Raw genomic sequence first — 20,827 nt, 5'->3', positions numbered from 1 at the left:
GAGCAGAGGTTGCCTTCCTGTGGAACCTCACAAAGGTGGCCCCACAGGGCCACCAGGAAGGGTCTGGAAAGGATTTGGGTTTGGGTTTGTCCCCCGCCATTACTCTAACATCTCTTCCTAATCAGTGCAATACAATAGCAACAAGATAATAACAACAGCCACAGTGAACATTAAGAAATTCACACCTTTGGTTAATTATAAAGGCATACCTCAGTCCGGGTTCTAGACGCCCTCAATATGGTTTTCCCATTAAAGCAAATCACTCGAATTTTTTTTTCTTAGTACATGTGAAAGTTTACACCGTTGTCTGTTAAGTGTGCAATAATAGCACTATGTCTAGAAAAACAATGTACTTTTTAAAATTTTTTAATAAAGATTAAAAAGTACTTTGTTGTTTTAAAAAAAATGCTAACCATCTGACCATGCACAGCTGCCACAAACCTTCCCTTTGTGAAAAAGCACAGTATCTTGAGAAGCACAATAAAGCAAAGTGCAATAAGAGGACATATGCCTGTATTTGGGGTGTGATCTTTAACTATGTCATGGCAAAATAACTTTTTGAAAACTTTTAAATTTACATACAGTAAAATTTACTCTATGGTGTGTAGTTCTATGGGTTTTGACAAGTGTGTATGTGCTGCCACTATCGATAGAGTCTAGGTCTGTCACTTGAAAAAGTTTCCTCCTGCTGTCCCTTTGTAGTCAGACTCTTTGCTCCAAAACCCCACCTCCCTTCCCTCGGTAGCAGCCACGGATTTGTTCTGTTCCTATGTTTGGTCTTTTTAAGAATGCCACGCAAATGGCTTCTTTCACTTAAGAAAGTGCATTTGAGACGGGTATCAATATTGTTGTGTGTATCCATTCTTGCCCAGCTGTAGTACCATGGCTTGTCTCTCTGTTCTCTGGTTGAAAGACTTTAGGCTTGTTTCAGGTTTTGGTGATTGTGAATAAAGCTGCTATGAACATTTGCCTGTGGGTTTTTGTCTGAACGTAAGTTTTTAATGTGTCTTTGTAAGGACTTAGGAGTGGGATGGCTGGGTCATACGGTTAAGTAGATAAGAATTAGAAGTTAGAATGAAAGTAAATTCAGCGGGGCACAAAACGATCTAGGCTTGTCAGCTGCAGTTAAGACTTCCTAAGTAAATTTTTGGTGGCAGACGTTATCTGAAGACACATGAGAGGTGTTCATGATAATAGACCGCTCACTAACAGGATGACAGGCTTTATAACCCAGAACTAATTGGAATTAGCCAAAAGTGGAAACAAGAACCTGTAAGTGGTAAAATATCCTTTATTTCCTTCAGCAGTTATTCCTAATCTCTTCGGAAGCATTTGGCAGTTTAACTTGTACATTTGTCTTCATGTTCCATAAAACACCAAATAATAGTAGACGTGAAATTTCGGAAAGGGGGTCCCAGAGATCTCTGTTGAAATCTTAACTGTGTAAAGAACTTATCATTAATTATAATTTGTCTGATGTATTGATTGTCAGAATATTGGTGTTATTTTAATATTTGAAGTTATTACTCAGCTTTTGCGTCTTTTAAAGAAGTGAAAACATTTAAGCAGTCTCAAAGCAATGAAGTGGGGAGATTTTGGAAGCAGATTATTTTTTTTCTTGGAGGATAGAGCAGTGTTCAGGATCAGGAGGGACATATAGACCAAGGTTATGATTTTGTAAAGAGAAGGAGGAGAGCCCAGGATGTGGGGAATTGGTGTTATTTGGGGGATTATTTCATCTATTTAGCAGATATTGAGTGTTTACTAAGGATCGGACATTGTGCTAGGCACTGGGAGTTCCAAGGGAAAAGGAATCCGGAGAGAAAAATCTAGTGGGAAGTAGCCTGCAGATGCTATGATAGGAATGTGAATGGGCCACCTCGTGCCAAATGTGGAGGGAGGAGCCCTGGAAGAGGTGGCTTCTGAGTCTAACTGTGAAAAACCCGCGCAGTGGTTAACGAATCCGACTAGGAACCATGACGTTGCGGGTTCGGTCCCTGCCCTTGCTCAGTGGGTTAATGATCCGGCATTGCCGTGAGCTGTGGTATAGGTTGCCGATGCGGCTCGGATCCCGCATTGCTGTGGCTCTGGCGTAGGCCGGTGGCTACAGCTCCGATTCGACCCCTAGCCTGGGAACCTCCATATGCCGCAGGAGTGGCCTAAGAAATAGCAAAAAGACAAAAAAAAAAAAAAAAAAAAGGAAAACCAGTAAGAATATATAGGGCAGCACAGACTTGGGGGCGGGGAGAGCATGAGAGCCCACTGGGGCAGTGAGTGGAAAGGCAGGGAGGGCTTGGTGCCACAGGTGGGGATGGGAGAGTGGAGCAGGCGTGAGAGAGCAGGAGCTGAGACTGAGGCAGACGAGAACCAGACTTCTGAAGGTCATCTGATACGGTCCATTGTGGTGTGGACTTCCCTGTGTAGGCAGCAGAGGCAGAAAGGCTTTTAGTGGCAGAGGTCCTGGTAAGGATGGAGTGGGGGCTCTTCAGGCCTGAGGCAGGAGGGTAAAGGGGGTCCCAGGGAATGGAGGGGTTGGTGGTGACTGTGTCTGGGGGCAGGTGTGTGTGTGGTGGTTCCCGACTAGATGAGGGGGCATGGTGGAGGGCGAGGAGCAGAGGATGCCTCTGCTTGCTCTCCAGGGTTACTTGCCTCTGGTTGCTTCTGTCTCTGAGGTACTGGATTCAGGAGGCAGGATAAATGTGGATGGTGGATGTGGAGGTGTTGATACAGTCAGTTCAAGTTCTGGTTCTATTGTCCAAGGGGTATCCTTTGCCTCCCATGTTTGTTCGAACTGGAGGTCTGCACTGGGAGCAATTAGCATAGAACAGATGACAGTGTAAAAAGGGTTAGGTTTGGAGTCTCCTGAGACAGAGGTTTATGTGGTTAAAAGCATAAATAAGGGGAGGTGGAGCTGAGGAACATCAGGTGCATGCTTCAGAAAGTTGGAGGGCACAGCATTTCCAGAAAGACAGAGCATGATGTTGGTAGCTAACACCTGCACATAGCACAGTCCCTTGTGGCCTTCATGTAATTTGATTCTGAAACCATGAGGTGAGCTGCATACTCTTATCCCCCTGGTGCAGGTCAGGAAACTGAGGGAAAGATTCTGGCCAAGGTTTGCCGACTCAGAAGCAGTAGTAGAGGCAGAATGGAAGGCTGCTCCTCATTACCAGGCTGTTCTGCCTTGGGGGCCGGAGGAGGCACACACAGTGAACAAGGGGAAACCACGGAAAGTGCTTTCGGGGGAGGAGCCTGGAGAGGCTCAAGTAGGGACTAAACAGCAAAGGCACTGAGGATGCGCAGGTTGGACGTGGCCCCTGAGGTGAGCAGGTGTAATGGGGACATTTGAGACACGGTCAAGGACCGTCATAATTAGCCAGGTTTGCTTGACCTCAGTCATCATGGAGAGAGAAGAATCTATAACCTGCACCAGAGATGGTGCCAGAAATAGGGTGTCGGGAAAATTTAAACATATTTTACTGGGTGCTGGGGTGAGGTACAAATTGGGAGAAGGAACAAAGAGATGTTTTTGTTTTATTTATTCTTTGAAAAGGATAAGAAAATCAAAGTAAACTGAAAGCGGTGTTAAGAGAAGTCTTTCGTTCTAACAAATAAACACAATTTAAAGAATTCTTTGAATCATCTTCTACAGACAGGAAGTTCTAAAGTCTGCTTGTTTTAGAATGAGGGTGGAGAGCAAATTCCGCTGAATCTAAATCCGGAGACTGAAATAAGTAATTTTTAGATGAACTCAGAGTGGCTTTCTTGGCTGTCCCAAGTATTCCCTACTAAGTAAGGCGATGGTCGTTGGGGCCCCAAAATGCAAGTTTTTAGTCAGATATTACTACAACTTCACATAATTAGAGACTCCAAGCGTCTTGGAGAATTCATAGAGACCTAAAGGTAAAGTCAGGGTAGTGTATGTAGTTCTTGACGTCATCCCGAGTCAGCCTTTTCTTTCAGGGACACAACTCCTGCTGACTCATGGGTCACATAATGGGTATTGATTTTGATGATTTTTTTCTGTGAGGAACAAATTCTTTCTAGGTATTTGAACAGTAAGAATTTTTTTTTTTAATTTTTATTTTTAGGGCCACACTCGAGGCATATGGAGGTTCCCAGGCTAAGGGTCCAGTTGGAGCTACAGCTGCCAGTCTACACCACAGCCACAGCAGCTCAGGATCCAAGTTGCACTTGTGACCTACACCACAGCTCATGGCAACGCCAGATCCTTAACCCACTGAGTGAGGCCAAGGATCAAACCCAAATCCTCATGGATCCTAGTCAGGTTCGATAACCGCCGAGCCACGAAGGGAACTCCTAGATTCTGCATTTCTGACAAGTCTCAGAGGTGATGGTGATCTGCTGGTCCACGGACCACACGGAGTAGCAAGGGCCTCCACTCTCCCTTGGTTTCAGACCTGCTGCCTCTGCTTCCAGAGTGATCTGATTCTCCAGCCTTGCTTGACTGTGGGAACTCCCCTCACTTTGCATGTGAGGCCAGAGAGTGCTCATGGGGGTCAGCCCTGGTTTTTGGCTGTGGACACCCACCCTGGCACGAACACTGATTTCCGGGTATGCAGGATCTGACTGGATGCTCAGTTTATTCTTGTTCCTACATTTCTGCATTACTCCAGCTTTATTACCTTAGCCCCTTGGCACCTGTAGTCTGATAAGACAGAAGATAATTTTAATACCAAGATGAGATCCAGACTACGTAGCAGGGGTACCTTGTTAAATCGTGGTAATGAAGACTGTCAGGCCTTAAGTCAACACAACACATAGAAGTGACTACACCATATGTGGTTCAGGGACTCAGTCTGATGGGAGGTGAGGGCTCAGAGCTCTTCTATTTCTGGCAACTATTTCTGGCCACTATTTCTGCCTCCATGCCTGGCAAGGGATCAAGTGACTTGTGACTTTTCCTTAGACTGGGAGTCAGAACAAGCCTCCTCATGGAGCAGTGTTGAAGCATGGCTCATCAGTCCCACCCACTTGTGCAGTACATGATGAAGGCAACCGCCCTGGGGTCCTTGGATCCAGGTGTCTTGGGGAGGGGCACTCTGGGGCTTGGGCCAAAGGAGATGTCAAGTTCCAGGGAGGAGTTCAGTGTATTGATGTGTTTGAACTGTTAGAGACTATGAAACTTTAGTTGGTGTGTTTTTAATTTGGGGGATGGACATTGATTACTTGTAAGGAGAAAATGGTGTCTGTTACATGAGATCATCTGCCACCCCATCTCTCTCTGGGAAAGCCTCCCATTTCCCAGAAATCCCAATTGAGTTTTAGATGTTATTGGACATTTGGACACTGAGAGTTCTATTACCTATGAATGTGGTATGTTGAATACGATGCATTAATTGTTGGCTAAATCCATCAGCCCCCTGTTTCGTGTAGGATCCCACATCTGGGGTGGTGGGAGTATTGTCCTGGGCCTGTGAGTGTGCCTGCTGTGGGGGGAGGAGGGCTGAGACTGTAGGGACCGCCCTGGAGAAAAAAGGTGGGATCGTGGATGTTAATCTGAATTGAGGATGAGTTCAGATCATAGTGGAGAAGTGAGTCAGAAGCATGCCCAGAGTTGGATAGACACACAGAGAATGTCAGAAGGCAAAGCAAAGATGGATGGTCACCTGTCCAATGAGCTAGGTGGGAACCAGAAAAGCACGGTGTGCAGAACCATGGGTTTCTAAGTACAGGAGTCAGGAGATGTGCGCGCTCTCTGTGCTCATGCGGGAGCCCCACGGGATGATTGTTGAGTGGGAGAGTGAACAGGTGGATGAGTGAGGGCAGTGCCAGTGATCACCAGATACATGAATCCATAGGCCACTTATGAGGTGTCCTTCACATGGGATGTGATGGCCAAGGACAACTTGGGTGGCCAAGGCAAGGAGATGAATTGGGAGAAGAGTAGTTTCCTGCAGGCAAGATTCAGGAAAGGGGGAAGGTGTCACACTACCAGATTGTTTGGAGTTTGCATGACTTTATGGGACCCACAATCAGGACATGGCTCTTCACACTAACACCTAAGAAGGGAGCTATTCTTCCTAGGTTCTAGGAGAACCGGACATCATGATCACGGAGGTCCTCTTGCTCCAAGCTTGTTCTGTGCTCTTTTTGAGCCATGTGTCCTGTCGTCTCTTTGTGCCTCCCCCTTGGCACAGCTGCATTCTCCTTCCTGAGCAAGTGGCTGTCCCACTGCCCCTGTATTTCCCTGTACGTCCTCATCAAAGCCACTGTGACCATCACCTGTATTCCTCAGGATCACTTCTAGTTCTCATGACTTGAAACCTAACTGGTCCTGGTCTAATGAGCTGTGGCTTGGAGGGCAGGATTGGGTACTACTGACCCTAAACGAGGGACAGTAGTTTCAGAGGAGGTGGCCAGTGGGCTCGTGACACACCTGCAGAAGGGATCATAAAGGCAGATGGGTACAGCGTCAGCTATCTTTAGCGTGTCTAGTCCAGGCAGTGCCCATTTTACAACGCTGTGCTTTCTAGACGGTGCTGTCATAAGAGCAGAATCTGGTGGCTGCCTTTGTTTGCACATTGGCAAACCATTAAGTGAATGAGTAAAGACAATGAGAATACCAGCCACTCATGGTTATTAGGAAAGTTCAACAAGCCATAGGCAAAAAGGAGGCAATGAAAAGGGGCTGCCGTTTATAGAATGTGCTCTTGTTTGTATACGAAGAGGACTCTGTGGATCACCTATTGGTTTTTCCAGTTGGAATGGATTTTCCTGGATTCATCCCATCTTTCACCTGTCCTCCTTACTAGTAGCCTAGAGCATGGGGGTGCTTTGTGACAGTATTGTTTCAGGAGGGCGGTCTGTAGCTTGGCCTTAATTAATTATTGTCAGAAAATAACTTGCCCATAAGTGAATTGAATTTGTATTCTTTTTTTTTAAAGCGCCGCAGCAAATGGAGGTTCCAAGGCTAGGGGTCTAATCGGAGCTGTCGTTGCCAGCCTATACCACAGCCACAGCAATGCCAGATCTGAGCTGCGTCTGCGACCCACACCACAGCTCTGGCAATGCCAGATTCCTGACCCACTGAGTTAGGCCAGGGATCGAACCCCACAGCCTCATGGACACTAGTTGCATTCGTTTCTGCTGTGCCACAACGGGAACTCCTGAATTTGTGTTTTAACACTGTTTTCTGACATGCTTACTTGGCTTCTAAGGGTAGAGGCGGGAGGAGATATACAAAGAAGGAGACCTTGGATCAAAGTAGAGGTTCCAGTAGAGATAAATTTTGGGTGCAGTTATGAAAAAGCAGAGGGATTGAGTCTTACAGAAAGGGAAAGAAGACCAAAGGAGGCAAGTTACGGGAATGCTTAGCACTTGGGTATGAGACAAAAACGTGTGCAGAGGACACAGAGCAGGGTTTTCAGAATGAGACAGAGATTTTGAGACAGGAAATGATGAAAAAATGAGAGTTGCCAGGAAAATAGCTAAAGGGTGACTTGGTTGCTTTGGGAAAGTGCAGCAAAGGAAGCTGTGTCTATTTGGAGCCACTTCCGATTTCTGAGTGCTTAGGCCTCACAGCAACCCTGACAAGTGGGTGGGCTTAACTCCGAGGATGAATAGACATGCAAAGCTGAGTGGCCATTCAGTGTTTGTACCTGGGTCTTTCAGACCTGAAGTCTCTACCCTTTACGTTCTTTAGAATTGTAGCCAAGGTATGTGAGCTCTTTTGAATATAGAAAGGAAGCATTTTCTGTTTACTCAAAATCACAAGAACAGTATGTTTTGCTTTTAGTATGTGCTCCATAAATGTATAGCATGTGCTCCTGTCTGATTAATACACTGGATGATAGGAAAACAGGCCAGATGCTGGGGGAATTGTTTAGTCTAATGGTCAGGGTCTCTCATGGGTGCATAGATGTGTAGGAGGCCTCTCATAGGAGTGTGTGTGTGTCTCTGTCTCTGTGTGTGTGTGATGTGAGTGTATGTATGTTTGGGGCCCCTCATAGGTATAGGTCATTTGGAAAAATTCAAGTCTGGTTTATCTGCCCAGTGCCTATTTTGGGAAAGATTAAACATAATCTTAGCACTTGAGTAGTAATAATTAGGCTTTGCTGGGTTTGATTTGGGTGACTCAGATTTTGAAAAATTTTCTGTTCCTTTAGTCTTGACCTCTGTTGGAGTTTCAAATTTAGCTATTACTTCTTTGGATTCAGGTTGTTGAGGATAGGAAAATTTTGTTCTGCATCTCTTGTGCTTCTTAGAAGACCTTACTGGCCTGCCTCTCTGCAAGAGGTATTTAAGTGAAGGATGGTCATCATTAAGTCCATGTAGTTGTTGGAAATTCTGGTGCCATCTGTGTTCTTATCCTCCCTTCATTTGAGGCCTCAGAGTTGAGACTGAATTCTTTTTAGGGCTTTCTCTGTCCTGGAATACTATCACTGACCTTGTTTTGATGTTTTAATTGCTCACATTAATAGCTACTCAATATATTCCAGGTACTGTAGATTGCACCTACCTGGATTATTTTATTTAATTCTCATAATAACGCTATTAAGTAGACCTTACTGTCTTCTTTTCTTCTTCTTTTTTTTTTTTTTAGGGCCATACCCGTGGCATACGGAGTTTCGTTCCCAGGCCCAGGGTCAATTTGGAGCTGTAGCCACCAGCTTACACCACAGCCAGTAATGCTGGATCCAAGCCACGTCTGTGACCTGTAGCACAGCTCAAAGCAGTGCTGGATCCCCAACCCACTGATCGAGGCCAGGGATAGAACCCACGTCCTCGTGGATACTAGTTGGGTTCACTAACCACTGAGCCACGACGGGAACTTCTGTCTCCATTTTCTACCCTAGAAAATAGAAGCTTAAAGAAGTAACTTGCTCAGAGTCTTGCAACTTTTATTAAAGAGCAGAGCCAGGACTCACGCCAAGTTGTCTTATTCCACAGACTGTGCTTTTAACCACTACAATGCACTGTGGTTTATAGGTGTTGTTTCTCCAGCTGATCAGTGGTAAGGCTCAAATATCTTTGAGGTTCAAAGCCATGGCTTCTGGGTCAACCAGTATTTCTCCTGGAGATCCAGGAGGTATGTGTTGTTTGCTGCCTGACTCTGATATGGCTGTGGCTACTGAGAGTAGGTAAACATGAAGAGATATCTTGGTCCCCCTGGTTTTTCTGCCTTTACTGTAAGTATGTGTGCCTGCCTGTGTGCATGTGCATTTGGCAACACAAATAGCCTCCTCCTGGCAGTACTTAGAGAACCGGCTAGTTTCCATGATCATTTCTCTGGCATTAACGGTAAGCCAGAGTCCCTTAAAAACACCTTCTTGTTCTTCCTCCATATTTGGAGATTTGTTCTCTTGTTCTTAAGTTGTCTTGGGTTAACGTAGAGGTGCCCCTGGAGAGAAACTACCAAGAAAAACATGGTGTTAGAGTTGATGAGAAAAATAAGCAGGAAGCATTCCCCTCAGACTCAGCTCCAGAATGCACTCCTGCTTCCTAGTGCCATCTCCCAAGGAGAAGAATGGATTAAACCTCTTTTCAAATATGTCGGAGTTCCCGTCATGGCTCAGTGGTTAACGAATCCGACTAGGAACCATGAGGTTGCGGGTTCGATCCCTGGCCTTGCTCAATGGGTTAAGGAACCGGTGTTGCCATGAGCTGTGGTTGTAGGTCGCAGACACAGCTGTGGTGTAGGCGGGCGACTACAGCTCTGATTAGACCCGTAGCCTGGGAACTTCCATATGCTGAGGGTGCGGCCCTAAAAAGACAAAAAGAAAAAAAAAAAAAAGTATATCCCAAAGATGTCTCACCCTGAAAGGTTCCAGCTGCAAAGACGCTTGGGCCATGTTCCCAGCCTGGGTATTGGAGCCCCATGATGAAATTTCATGCAAGTTCACATCGGCACTTGCAGGTTCAAAGAAGCCTTGAGAAGAGAAAGCTGTGTGTGTGTGTTGTGTGTGTGTTTAACGCAGCATTTGCCAAATTCCTAGAATTCCCAGATTCCCTTCTTTCCCCTTTTTGGTGGAAAATTGAGTAACATGAGTATTCCTATGTGACCATTGTTCCAAGCTATTGGTTGTCTTTGATGAAATTCATGAAAAATAAGAGAAATACAGAGTTTCCCTCCTTCTCCTTGTAAGATAGCATTGGACAGTGTGATATAATTATTTCTCGGGCTCTGTTTTCCATCTGCCACAGGAAGAGAACGTTGAGTGTATTTGAAGTCAACAGCCAGTAGGCATGCCGTGAATGCCAACTCTATGGGGGGTGCTCTCAGCCACATCTTACAGATGAAAGTACTACATTTCATACATCCAAAAGGCTTCAGTGAATTTGGTGTCTAGAAAGGCTAGACAATGGCTTCATTTTGGAATAACTGATAACCCTGTGGGGAGCCCCTCTGTCTACACATGTCCTCGGTTGGTGGCAGTGATGCCACCCTCTCCAGGCTGGGAGGAGGCTCTGGAGTGGATGTCCAAGGGGAGCAGGTTTGTAGTGATGTTAGGAGGAGAATAGGAGGTCAGGGGGACGTCCGGTCTTATAGCGCAGGGTTTTTCAACCTGAGAACTGGTGACGCTGGCTAGTCTTGGTGGGGGCTGTCCTGTGTAGTGCAGGGTGTCAGCCTCCCTGGCCTCTCCTCAGTACCCTCCTGGGTGCCAGTAGCACCCTTGCCTCCCTCCGAGTTGTGCCACCCAAAGATGTCTCTGGATGTTGCAGAATGTCTGTGGTGATGCCAGAGGAGGGGCAGAATCACCCCGCTTGAGGACTGACTCAGAGCCTAGTGAGGATAGTATTCAAAACTTGGGTGGTAGGAGGTCTCCTGTGGTGCAGCAGGTAAAAGATCCAACACTGTCACTGCTATAACCATCCCTGCTCAGGAAGTTCCACATGCCCTGGGTGGACCCAAAAAAAGAGAGGGAAAAAAAACCCTTGGATGGTAAAAATTCCAAGAGAAAGCCCTCTGAGGGAAGCCAGCAAGCGTGTGGAGGAGGAGAGTAGGATACCTTCAGCTATGTGTGCTCTCCTCTGTGTTTTCTAGGGCTGGGAGTCTCAAAAATGCTTGCAAATAGTTTAATATTTAAAGTTACAAAATTGCTGGTAAAACGAATATGAAACAGCAAAAACTCAGCCACTGGTTTGATTGGAGCATTTCAAGGACAAAGGCATCTGTGCAGGATTCAGGACTTTTTGCAAAAATCTCGAAGGCTTATTCAGGTGACAAAGGGAAATTATTTTGAAGTTCCCCTTTCTGTTCTCAAAATATCACCTCTAATTTAGAAAATCTGTATTTTTGCTTCAAGCTAGAATTGTAGAGATGCTACTAAAAAGTGTGGCATTTACAGAATGTGAGAGGAATGCTTCTAAAGCCTTTATGGGTTTTTCTCTTAACCCGGGATCCTTTGTTTTTAATACTTAAATGGATGTGTAAGTGATTTCTTAGTTTTGAAATATTGGAATTCACCAAAAATGAAGCATTTTCTATCCAACTCATAGTGAAGAAATTTAGAATTTTTTTTTCTTGCTTTCTCATCCTTGAAACTATTTGACTAACCCACTTGAAGAAGAGGCTGTAATGAATTTTCCTGAAGTGTATTAATGGTGACAGATTTAGCCCAGACTCTTTCAGTATTTCTATAAATTCATTGACAAATTAGTGAATTGCCATCACAGGGGGTCTTTTAGTTAAAAGGATGTACTCTATCCAGTGGGGAAAAAGCTTTTGCAAAAGTACCTTTGACAGAATTGCCTAGGTTGATGATTTTAACTGTCCCTGAGTTCATAGGGAGGTTAAACTTTCATCTACTTGCCTGTAGATGTGAGATTTTGAAAATGCTTAGGTGGATGAACTTTGAAAAACATTCTGCCCCTACATTCCATCACCTGCCCTTCTTGGATTCAAGTGTCAGATGTTTAGTATACCTCCTAAGGCTTTCTCTGAATTTCACATATCTACAAATTTTACATATCTGTGTGTATAAATGTATAAAAATGCAGTTTACTTATTTTACTTATCTACCTGCATAAACATGTGAAATTCAATATGCTTATTTTTTATTCTAAATTTTAGTGTAGCTTCAGGGCGCACCTGCGACATATGGAGGTATGTGTAGCTTATGTATTGTTTTAGGATGTCTCCCCTCACCCCCACTAAATGGTGTATCTTTTTCATGTCAGTCAGTATTTAATTTTTTAGGGCCCTGCCCAGGGCATATGGAGGTCAAATCAGAGCTGTAGCTGCAGGCCTATACAAAACAACAGCAACACCAGATCCAAGCCACGTCTTCGACCTGCAACACAGCTCATGGCAACGCCGGATCCTTAACCCACCGATCGAGGCCAGGGATCAAACTTGCGTCCTCATGGTTCCTAGTCAGATTCATTTCTGCCGAGCCACCATGGGAACTCCCCTGTACCTTGCTTTTAATAAGTGCATAATACTCTATTAAAAAGGATGTACCATAAACAGTGTGAATGTACTTAACAATATTGAACTGTACACTTAAAAATGTTTAAGGTAGTAAGTTTTATGTGTATTTTACCACAATTAAAAAAAAAAAAAAGACACACCAGGAGTTCTTGTGGTACAGCAACTTAGGGATCCGGCATTGTTAATGTAATGGCTCTGGTCACTGCTGTGGTGCAGGTTTAATCGCTGGCCTGGGAACTTCTGCATGCTGCAGGTGCGGCCAAAGATGAAAGAAAAAAAGATGTACCATAATTGATAAAATTATTTCCCTGCTGATGGACATTTACACGTTTTCCAGTGTCCTGCTGTATCACAGATAATTCTGCACCATTTTTATACAGATGCCCTTCATGTTGGAAAATTTTATTTCTTTGGTTTAAAACATTGCCCCTATGCCCTAAGATCAGTGACATGTCTTCCAGAGACAGCAGCTAGGATCCTTGCTCCTTTTTCCTTTGGAAATAAACTAAGGAAAGAGCAGGTTTTCCCTTCCGGACTTTAGGAATTTCCTGGTTGTGAGTGTGCTGTTGGAGAGAAAAATCCCACTAGTTGCTAGTTTTCTCAGCTGAAGGTTTTCTTTCATTAAAATGGGGGGGCTGGTTAGGGGGGGTGGAATTCCCACCGTGGCTCAGCAGAAACGAATCCCAGTAGGAACCATGAGGTTTCGGGTTTGATCCCTGGCCTCCCTCAGTGGGTTAAGGATCTGGTGTTGATGTGAGCTGTGGTGTAGGTCGCAGATGCGGTCCGGATCCCACGTTACTGTGGCTCTGGCGTAGGCCGGTGGCTACAGCTCCAATTAGACCCCTAGCCTGGGAACCTCCATATGTCGCAGGTGCGCCCTGAAAAGACAAAAAAAAAAAAAAAAACCAAACCCAAAACAAACAAACAAAAAAAACAGGGGGTTGGGGGGTGGGGTTTGGATAAGCCCTTGCCCTGAACACCTGTTTACTAACTCACACCAGATCTGCAGAGATGGTCAGCCCAGGTAGATTACCTGGTTCCCAGAGGCATTCCTGGAGGTGAAATGAAGGAGCCCTCGGGAGAACTCACAGCCCGATGACTGAGTTCTGATAACCCGGTTCGGCTAGCTAGTTCTGATAACCCGGTAGGCGGCTTACTCTTTCACACGGCTGCCTGGGCAGAAGTGAGCCAGCTCTTCATGTGCAGTGGTTTGGTATCTGGTCAACTCTGACTTCTGCCTCCAAGTGTTTCTAAGCAGAGCCTTCATTGTCATTTTGAAATGCTAACCGGAGGGCAGCTCTGCCCTTTAAATTACATTCTGCTTTCTAAAGAGAAACACAGGACAGGCCTTTTTGGAGGCTTTGTGTATTCAGTAAGTAGATATTCCACTGTTGAAGAACTTTAGCACTCACGGCAAGTCAGCACAATTCTATTTTTGACTCTTGAGCAAGAAAAAGAAAACGTCGGTCATGTGGATTGACTGGAGTTGCTTAATTTGGGTATGTTGGATGCAGGTTCAGTCTCAGGGTGATCCAGCACCCCGTGTCTCCCGTGCTTTGTGTCGGGGAGGTGGTCTGGTGGCAGAAGAGGGACATAAAGAAACCGTTTGCTCCAACGGCAGCAGTGCAGGGCCTTTTGTCTCCCACCAGGGCCTCAACAAAAACTGCAAAGCCAAGCAGAACCCCAGGCCTGAGAGCACCAAGATTGCTAGTCCTTTTCCAAATCCTAGGACTGCGCTGAGCCAGGGTGAGCAGTGGTTAGTCCCACTTCCTGAAGAAGTGACCGAGGGTGAGCTTTGTGAAAGCCGCTTTATCCAGGGTTCCCATAGGGCCCTGGGGAGCAGATATCACATGCAAATCGATTGTCCTTTGAGCAGGGGCTTTGAAATTAAAGGAGCCCTCCACAGTCGATCTTTTTGTTAGTTTTGTTTGATCTTTCTGTGCTTTGCTTTCAGAAATGATTTGTTACTGATTTCCTATTCTAGTTGTCTTTCCTCGGGTAAACCAGAACATGGAAAAAGTAGGACTTGTCTTCCGTAAAGGGTTTTCTGGGATTATGTTCTGATCTAAGTTATGAAAACTCAGTGCATTTAGTCACGAATAATAAACACAATATTTGTGGCATATTTGATTTAAATACCTTTCCAGGGTGTACCTTACATCCAGTGTCTTTCTTTTACTTTTTCTAAATATTACTTTTACTTGCCTCTCCATATATATTTTTGGCTTTTTGTATAAATTGGAGTTATTGAGAAAACAGTATCACATTAAAGAACATTTAAAGGACATTTTCCCCAGACTGGAGCAGGTGCTTAAAAAATAGAAACTCCTAAGTAAAATTAAGTACCTTTGTCAGTACTTCACTGTTATAACCTGGGCTTATCTACTCGTTTGCTTTCCTTCCACCCAGAGGGCTGTTACTGTGCCTCGGGCTTCCAGATTCTTCCTTGCTCTTTTTCACCAGAAGGTTAGCTATTACCTCTTGAATGACTTCTAGTTGTTTTTTTGACTTTTAACTGTACTGGATATCTCCATGACTTTGAATTGCTCCATTAAAGGCATTCTTTTCTCTCTCCCTTTCTCTCTTTTTTGAGAAGTTTAAAACATACTTTGTACTTTAAATTTAAAATTGGGAGTTCCTGTCATGACTCAGTGGGTAACAAACCTAACTGCTGTCCATGAGGATGTGTGTTCGATCCCTGGCCTCACCTAGTGGGTTAAGGATCTGGTGTTGTCATGAGCTGTGGTGTAGGGCACAGATGTGGCTGTAGTGTAGACCAGCAGCTATAGCTCCGATTCGACCCCTAGCCTGGGAACCTCTGTATGCTGCAGGTGTGGCCCTGAAAAGCCAAAAAAAAAAAAAAAAAAATTCTAAATTTAAAATTAGATTAAAATGTGCTTCAATTGAAAATTAAAAAAAGTATGAGTTATATATCAAGTATCCCCTATATCCCTACCAGCCACTGTTGTGTGAATTTCTTTGTTCATGTGTTCTGTTCTCCCTCCCTGTCTCTGCTCATCCCTCTTTTTTCCTTCCCTCCTCCTCCTCTTTCCTGGGACCTGCCCCTCCTAGTAGGTGAATGGCTCCTTCCTTCCTTTTAGAGGGACCTGGGACCCTCGTACTTATGGATATTTAGACTTACGGATATTTAGACGATGACCAGGTAAAAGAGATTGTGTTTTGTAAATGGGGTCTAGAAGCTTTCTTATACTCGGCTTTGGTCTATGTTTTGCATATGTGTTCAGACTGTTTACTTAAAATAAGAATTTATCAAGTCTGACTAAAGGTACCTTTGAAAGTTGACTAGCTATCTCGTCCTTTCTGACCAACCCTTTGTACTGTTGACCACCATTTTGTGTCTTACCCTGGCTTAACAGGATATCAGGTATCGGCCTGAAGCAGCTGGCTCTCTCTCCTGAGTTTTGATGAAGTCCTGGGTTCAGACTCTCCTTGAGTTTGAAGAGGAATTTATTGCTTAGATTTCCTTCAGATTAAGATCCTTTAGGAAAATGAAACTAAAAGTACTGAAATACCAGGCATATGGATAGAGATTTATCCATAGGCAAATGTAGTTTACTGTAAAGTTTCTTAATGGATAGGATGACACAAATGACACAATATATGCTTTGAGACATGGTTAACGTAAGAGTGGTGATTTAAGAGCATGAGTAAATGGTTTTAATGCCTCTGTTTCCCTCATCTTTCACTTTATCACATGAGTTAAAAATGTATTTTCAGAATTTTAAAGCAAACGGGTGAAGCTCAGCACTGTATATTTTAAAGGTTATTTTCTGAAGTGTTCTGATTTTGGCAAGACTTCTTGAAGAAAGGTTTCTTCTGCAGTTCCTTGCTTTGGCAAAATCATTTTGGAAAATATCAAAGCCTAAATTTAAAAGGGTATTCCTGAACAGATGTATGTATTGAATTAACATGGGCATAGGTCTGTGATGTGATGGAAACATGCGTAGACATGGAAAGATGTCTGATGTGTTGCTGAATGTAAAAAAAATGTTAAAATCATATAGGTGTATTTATATTTATGCTTATATATGCATTTAGAAGTCTGTATCCCAGGTGTTTTCAATGATTTGAGTGGGCCTTTTACTTTCTGTTGCTTGTACATCTGGGATTTAGAGTACTGGCAAAGAACATACACTACTCTTACATAATAAAAATGTTTTTTTAAAATCCAGGAATGAAAAAGAGGTATTTTTGAATAAATGGTAGCCTGTAAATAAAAAGATACTACCTGGGCACTTGAGTTAAGAGTGATTCTAGGGAGTTCCCGTCGTGGCTCAGTGGTTAACGAATCTGACTAGGAACCATGAGGTTTCGGGTTTGATCCCTGGCCTTGCTCAGTGGGTTAAGGATCTGGCATTGCCATGAGCTGTGGTGTAGGTCGCAGACATGGCTTGGATCCTGCATTGCTGTGGCTGTGGCATAGGCTGACAGCTACAGCTCCTATTAGACTCCTAGCCTGAGAACCTCCATATACCGTGGGAGCAGCCCTAGAAAAGGCAAAAAGACAAAAAACAAAAAACAGTGATTCTGATGATGTAGCAATGCTTACTAGAGATTGGCTAGAAGATCCCTGAGTGGGATATGAAAGAGACGGAGGAGGTGGGATGCTGTTATTGCAGCAAAGCACATACAAAGGTCCTCAGGGTTCGCTGCTGATGGATGAAATGATGGGGTCCTTGACCTATCATTTCTGTAGTGTCCATTACACAGGCAGTCTTAAGGAATGCTTGTCAGTAAACTGAGAGCAAGTTGGTTATTCCAGGCTATCAGATCAGCAATTTCTAATTTGTACTCTAAAGAAAAAAAAAAGAATAATTAGAAGTTTCTCATTACTTTGGACATTGATGACTTTTCCCATTGTGGAGTAAATTAATGGTTAACTTTCAGATATGAGGGAATTGGGAAGCTGTATACATTTTTGGACCTAGGTCCTTATTACTTAATATATCAGAACTGCTTGAAGACAAGACCGACCTGTGAAATGGCTGGCTTTACTGTTTCGTTTTTCTTTAAAACCTTTGGCCCTTGCATCTCATGTGTGGGAGCCAGAGAGGGCAGTGATTGCGTGGGATAGAATGGTGGCACATTTTAATGTAAGTATGGATCAGCTCCAGAATATCCTAATCTTTCAGAAAAGCCCTCAGAATGCTCACTGGGTTTATTGTGGCTTTTTCCTTGTCCTGTATTTACCGCCTTTGGTAGTGAGATGGAAGAATCATTTCCCCTGGTTCTAAACCGAGACCGCTTAGAGGAGGGAGGGAGGCTCCATGGCCCATCTCTGACCTCCCGGTACCTGTGTAACAGATCCCTGTTGACCTCTTGTTCTTAGTCCATCATTTGTCTTCTGATTATCAGCACTTTTGCAAAAGAGCATAAAGATGTGGTTTTTGGAGTTCCCACTGTGGCATAGCAGGTGAAGGATCTGGCATTGCTGCAGCTGTGGCTCAGATTCAGTCCCTGGGCAGGGAACTTCCATGTGCCATGGGTGCAGCCAAAAAATCAATAAATATGTGGTTTTCATCAGAGAAAGCCTTTCATCTGTTTAGGAAGGGTTTAAATAATAAAATAAAATAATATTCTCATTAATCAAACCCAATAAACCATGACTTGCTCTGTTACTAATTTACAAGGTTTTTAAGACTATAGACCTCCTTACTCTTCCCAAAGGAATTAATTAATCATTTGCCTTTTCTTCAGTTTTGAGCCTCCTATTACTCACTTCATTGTCAGCACTGCTTGGCAGTTTATGATCAGAACCAACCTATCAAGGAGTTCCCCTTGTGAGTCAGTGGTAATGAACCCAACTAGTACCCATGAGGATGCAGGTCCGATCCCTGGCCTCTCTCAGTGGGTTAGAATCCGCTGTTGCCATGAGCTGTGGTGTAGGTTGCAGACTTGGCTCTGGTGTAGGCCGGCAGTTGCAGCTCTGATTTGACTCCTAGCCTGGGAACTTCCTTAGGCTGTGGGTGTGGCCCTAAAAAGACCCCCCCAAAAACAAACAAAACAACAACAACAGCAACTAGCCTATCCGTTTTTTCTAAATGTTTTTGCAGTTTTACATAGGTTAATATTGTGCCCTACCTGGGCTGTTTTAGACCTTAATGTACTTTAAGATTTGGGTGGGGGGTGGCTGTTGGAGTTGTAAGAGGTGCATTGTGGGACCTGGAGAAAAGTTCATATCCCACAGAAAAGGCCAGAAGAAACTGTTCCTGAGCTTTCCCTTTATCCAGTATCCCTGAGGCACTGAGCCAATGAGCAGAGGCTGTAATTGGGCTGTTCTGTGTAAATTGTCACTAAGTTTAGACGCACTAGCATTGTCTGACAGGGTGCGCCAACCACAGCCAGTATTGGTGGCGCTCAGTAGAGTATTGGACATCTGGGTGCCTGGCTGTCTCTGCTTTGTGTGGAGTGTCTGCTTGTTGGCTGCAAGCTAATAGACTCATTTCTTTAAGGCTGTGTTTCCCAAAGGGCGTGGATCACCTCTGAGATACTCTTCAAGGACAGAAGGGTGCAGAGGTCAAATAGATTTGGTAAACTTGTCACATGCCAACCCTGCTTTGTGATTCAAAATGCATGTTGCTATATTAAAGATCTCAAAAGGGCGGTGAGAATAAGGATTTGGGGATCTTTTGTGGTAAAGAAGCCAGTTTAAATTTTGTTTCACCATTGGACCCTAGAATCTTTCTTCCCTCCAAGTATCTATAAATACAATTTGGGAAACAATGATGTAGAGATTGTGAACGTGTGGGGCTGCCTCTCACGGGCTCACCGGCCTGTTGTGTGAGCCCCTTCTCAGCCTTCCAGGGACATCGTATCAGCTGCTAGAAATGTATCACGGTGGCAATATTTAAATCACAGAAATGAATAAATGCTAAAAATCAGGCTTCCACCCCTCAGACTTCTGGACCTTAGAGCTTACAAGCACCCTGCTGACATCAGCCCATTTCCCCAGAGATGTTACAAAGGGACCTAGACATTAGAATACATTTCTTTCTTTCTTTTTTTTTTTTTTTTTTTTTTTTTTTGCTTTTTAGGGCCGCACCTGCAGCATAGGGAGGTCCCAGGCTAGGGATCCAGTCAGAGCTGTAGCTGCTGGCCTACACCACAGCCACAGCAACTTGGGATCCTTAACCCACTAAGAGAGGCCAGAGATGGAACCTGCGTCCTCATGGTTGCTAGTCAGATTCGCTAACCACTAAGTGACAATGGGAGCTCCGATACGCATCTTTATATTCCTCCCCCTGCACAGTTTTTGGTGAATCTCTAACTGTAAACCACACCTCAGATTCTTCTTTAGAGCTATTATATAAACAAGATAGGATGTGCATAAATGTTGAAAAGACCAATATGTTGGACAGTTGGAGCAGCTTGGAGTAATCAGTTAGAGAGAGGTGTCTTCAGAGGGCTATTTTTGAATGGGGAGAAGATGGTGTCTGCTGAAGACTAGCGCCTGTGAAGACCAGAAGACCAGGTTGGGAGAGCCCATCTCAGCCTGGTGGGACCTCCCATTTTAAAATGGGCAGCGTGGTTAGCTAGAGACATTAAAGGCGACACAGATTATATTCTTCAAAGGGCCACAGTTTTGTTCTGGGGTCAAGTTTCAGGTTGTAAGCCTTTTTTTTTTCTTTCTGTTTCTCCCCCCAGGACTTGGACAGAAACCCAAAAAATTCTCTGGGTTGGAATTTCTCTTTGATATTGGTCCTGGTCTAAGGGGGAGTTGTTACTCACATTTCATTATGTGTGCTCTTAGATTTGGTAAGTTCGCTGGAAAAGTTCAGCTGTTTCTGAATTAAGCAACTTTATAAGTAGGTTTTTTTTTTTTTTTTCAGAATATAGATCATCTAAAAGTAGCTAAATGTCAAAGGCTTTTCTTTTCTCCCCTTTTTCCCTTCCCTTTATTTTTAACTCTCATTGAGTAAGGGTCTTTTAAATGCATTGAGCTTGGGGAAAGAGACCTAAAAAAGGAAAATACATTTAAAAAATTCTTTCTGAGTAGTCACGACACCTGATTTTGCAACCAAGTGGGATTGTTTTGGGGTTTACAGTTATATAGCGTTTTGGGACAAAACAGAATTTGCTGTATTATAAACAATTTTGAGACCACACTGAATGCAGTAACATCCTAAGGGGTATAGTCAGTAAACTGTTTTCATATTGTGACAGATTTGCATTTCTGTTTAGGAAAAGCCTTGGGCGTATCTGACGCATTTTTGGAGAAAAGAGGCTTGAGGAGCAGAGTAATTTTTGAGTTTACATGGAGGAAGGAGTTGAGATGTTCAGGTGGTTAACAATGTTTAACAATTTAAATTTTTTGTTGAAGTAATACTTGGGACACATAGATTTTTAAAAAAAAGGTCAAACAATATTTTCCAGTTCTCATCCCTATAGGCAGTTAATTCTAACTCCTTG

General features: G+C 43.9%; 1 long non-coding RNA gene across 50 annotated transcripts in view; it reads left to right on the top strand.

The window, feature by feature from the left end:
* Window positions 1-20,827, top strand: part of LOC102167001 (zinc finger protein 532) — a 107,054-nt gene that overhangs the window by 5,425 nt on the left and 80,802 nt on the right. For 19 of the 50 annotated variants that reach the window (XR_014816218.1, XR_014816160.1, XR_014816142.1 and 16 more), the window contains one exon: window positions 20,063-20,173. The exons of the other annotated variants lie outside the window; for them this stretch is intronic. This is a non-coding gene — a long non-coding RNA (zinc finger protein 532). The remainder of the gene's footprint in view (window positions 1-20,062; window positions 20,174-20,827) is intronic. 50 annotated transcript variants of the gene reach the window in all.

This window comes from Sus scrofa, chromosome 1 (assembly GCF_054392235.1).
Source record: "Sus scrofa isolate SSC_HxYL_T2T_F1_AM1 chromosome 1, Sscrofa_HxYL_maternal_Yorkshire_Landrace_v2.0, whole genome shotgun sequence".
Classification (NCBI taxonomy): domain Eukaryota; kingdom Metazoa; phylum Chordata; class Mammalia; order Artiodactyla; family Suidae; genus Sus; species Sus scrofa.
This window is presented reverse-complemented; position numbering and strand designations above follow the sequence as displayed.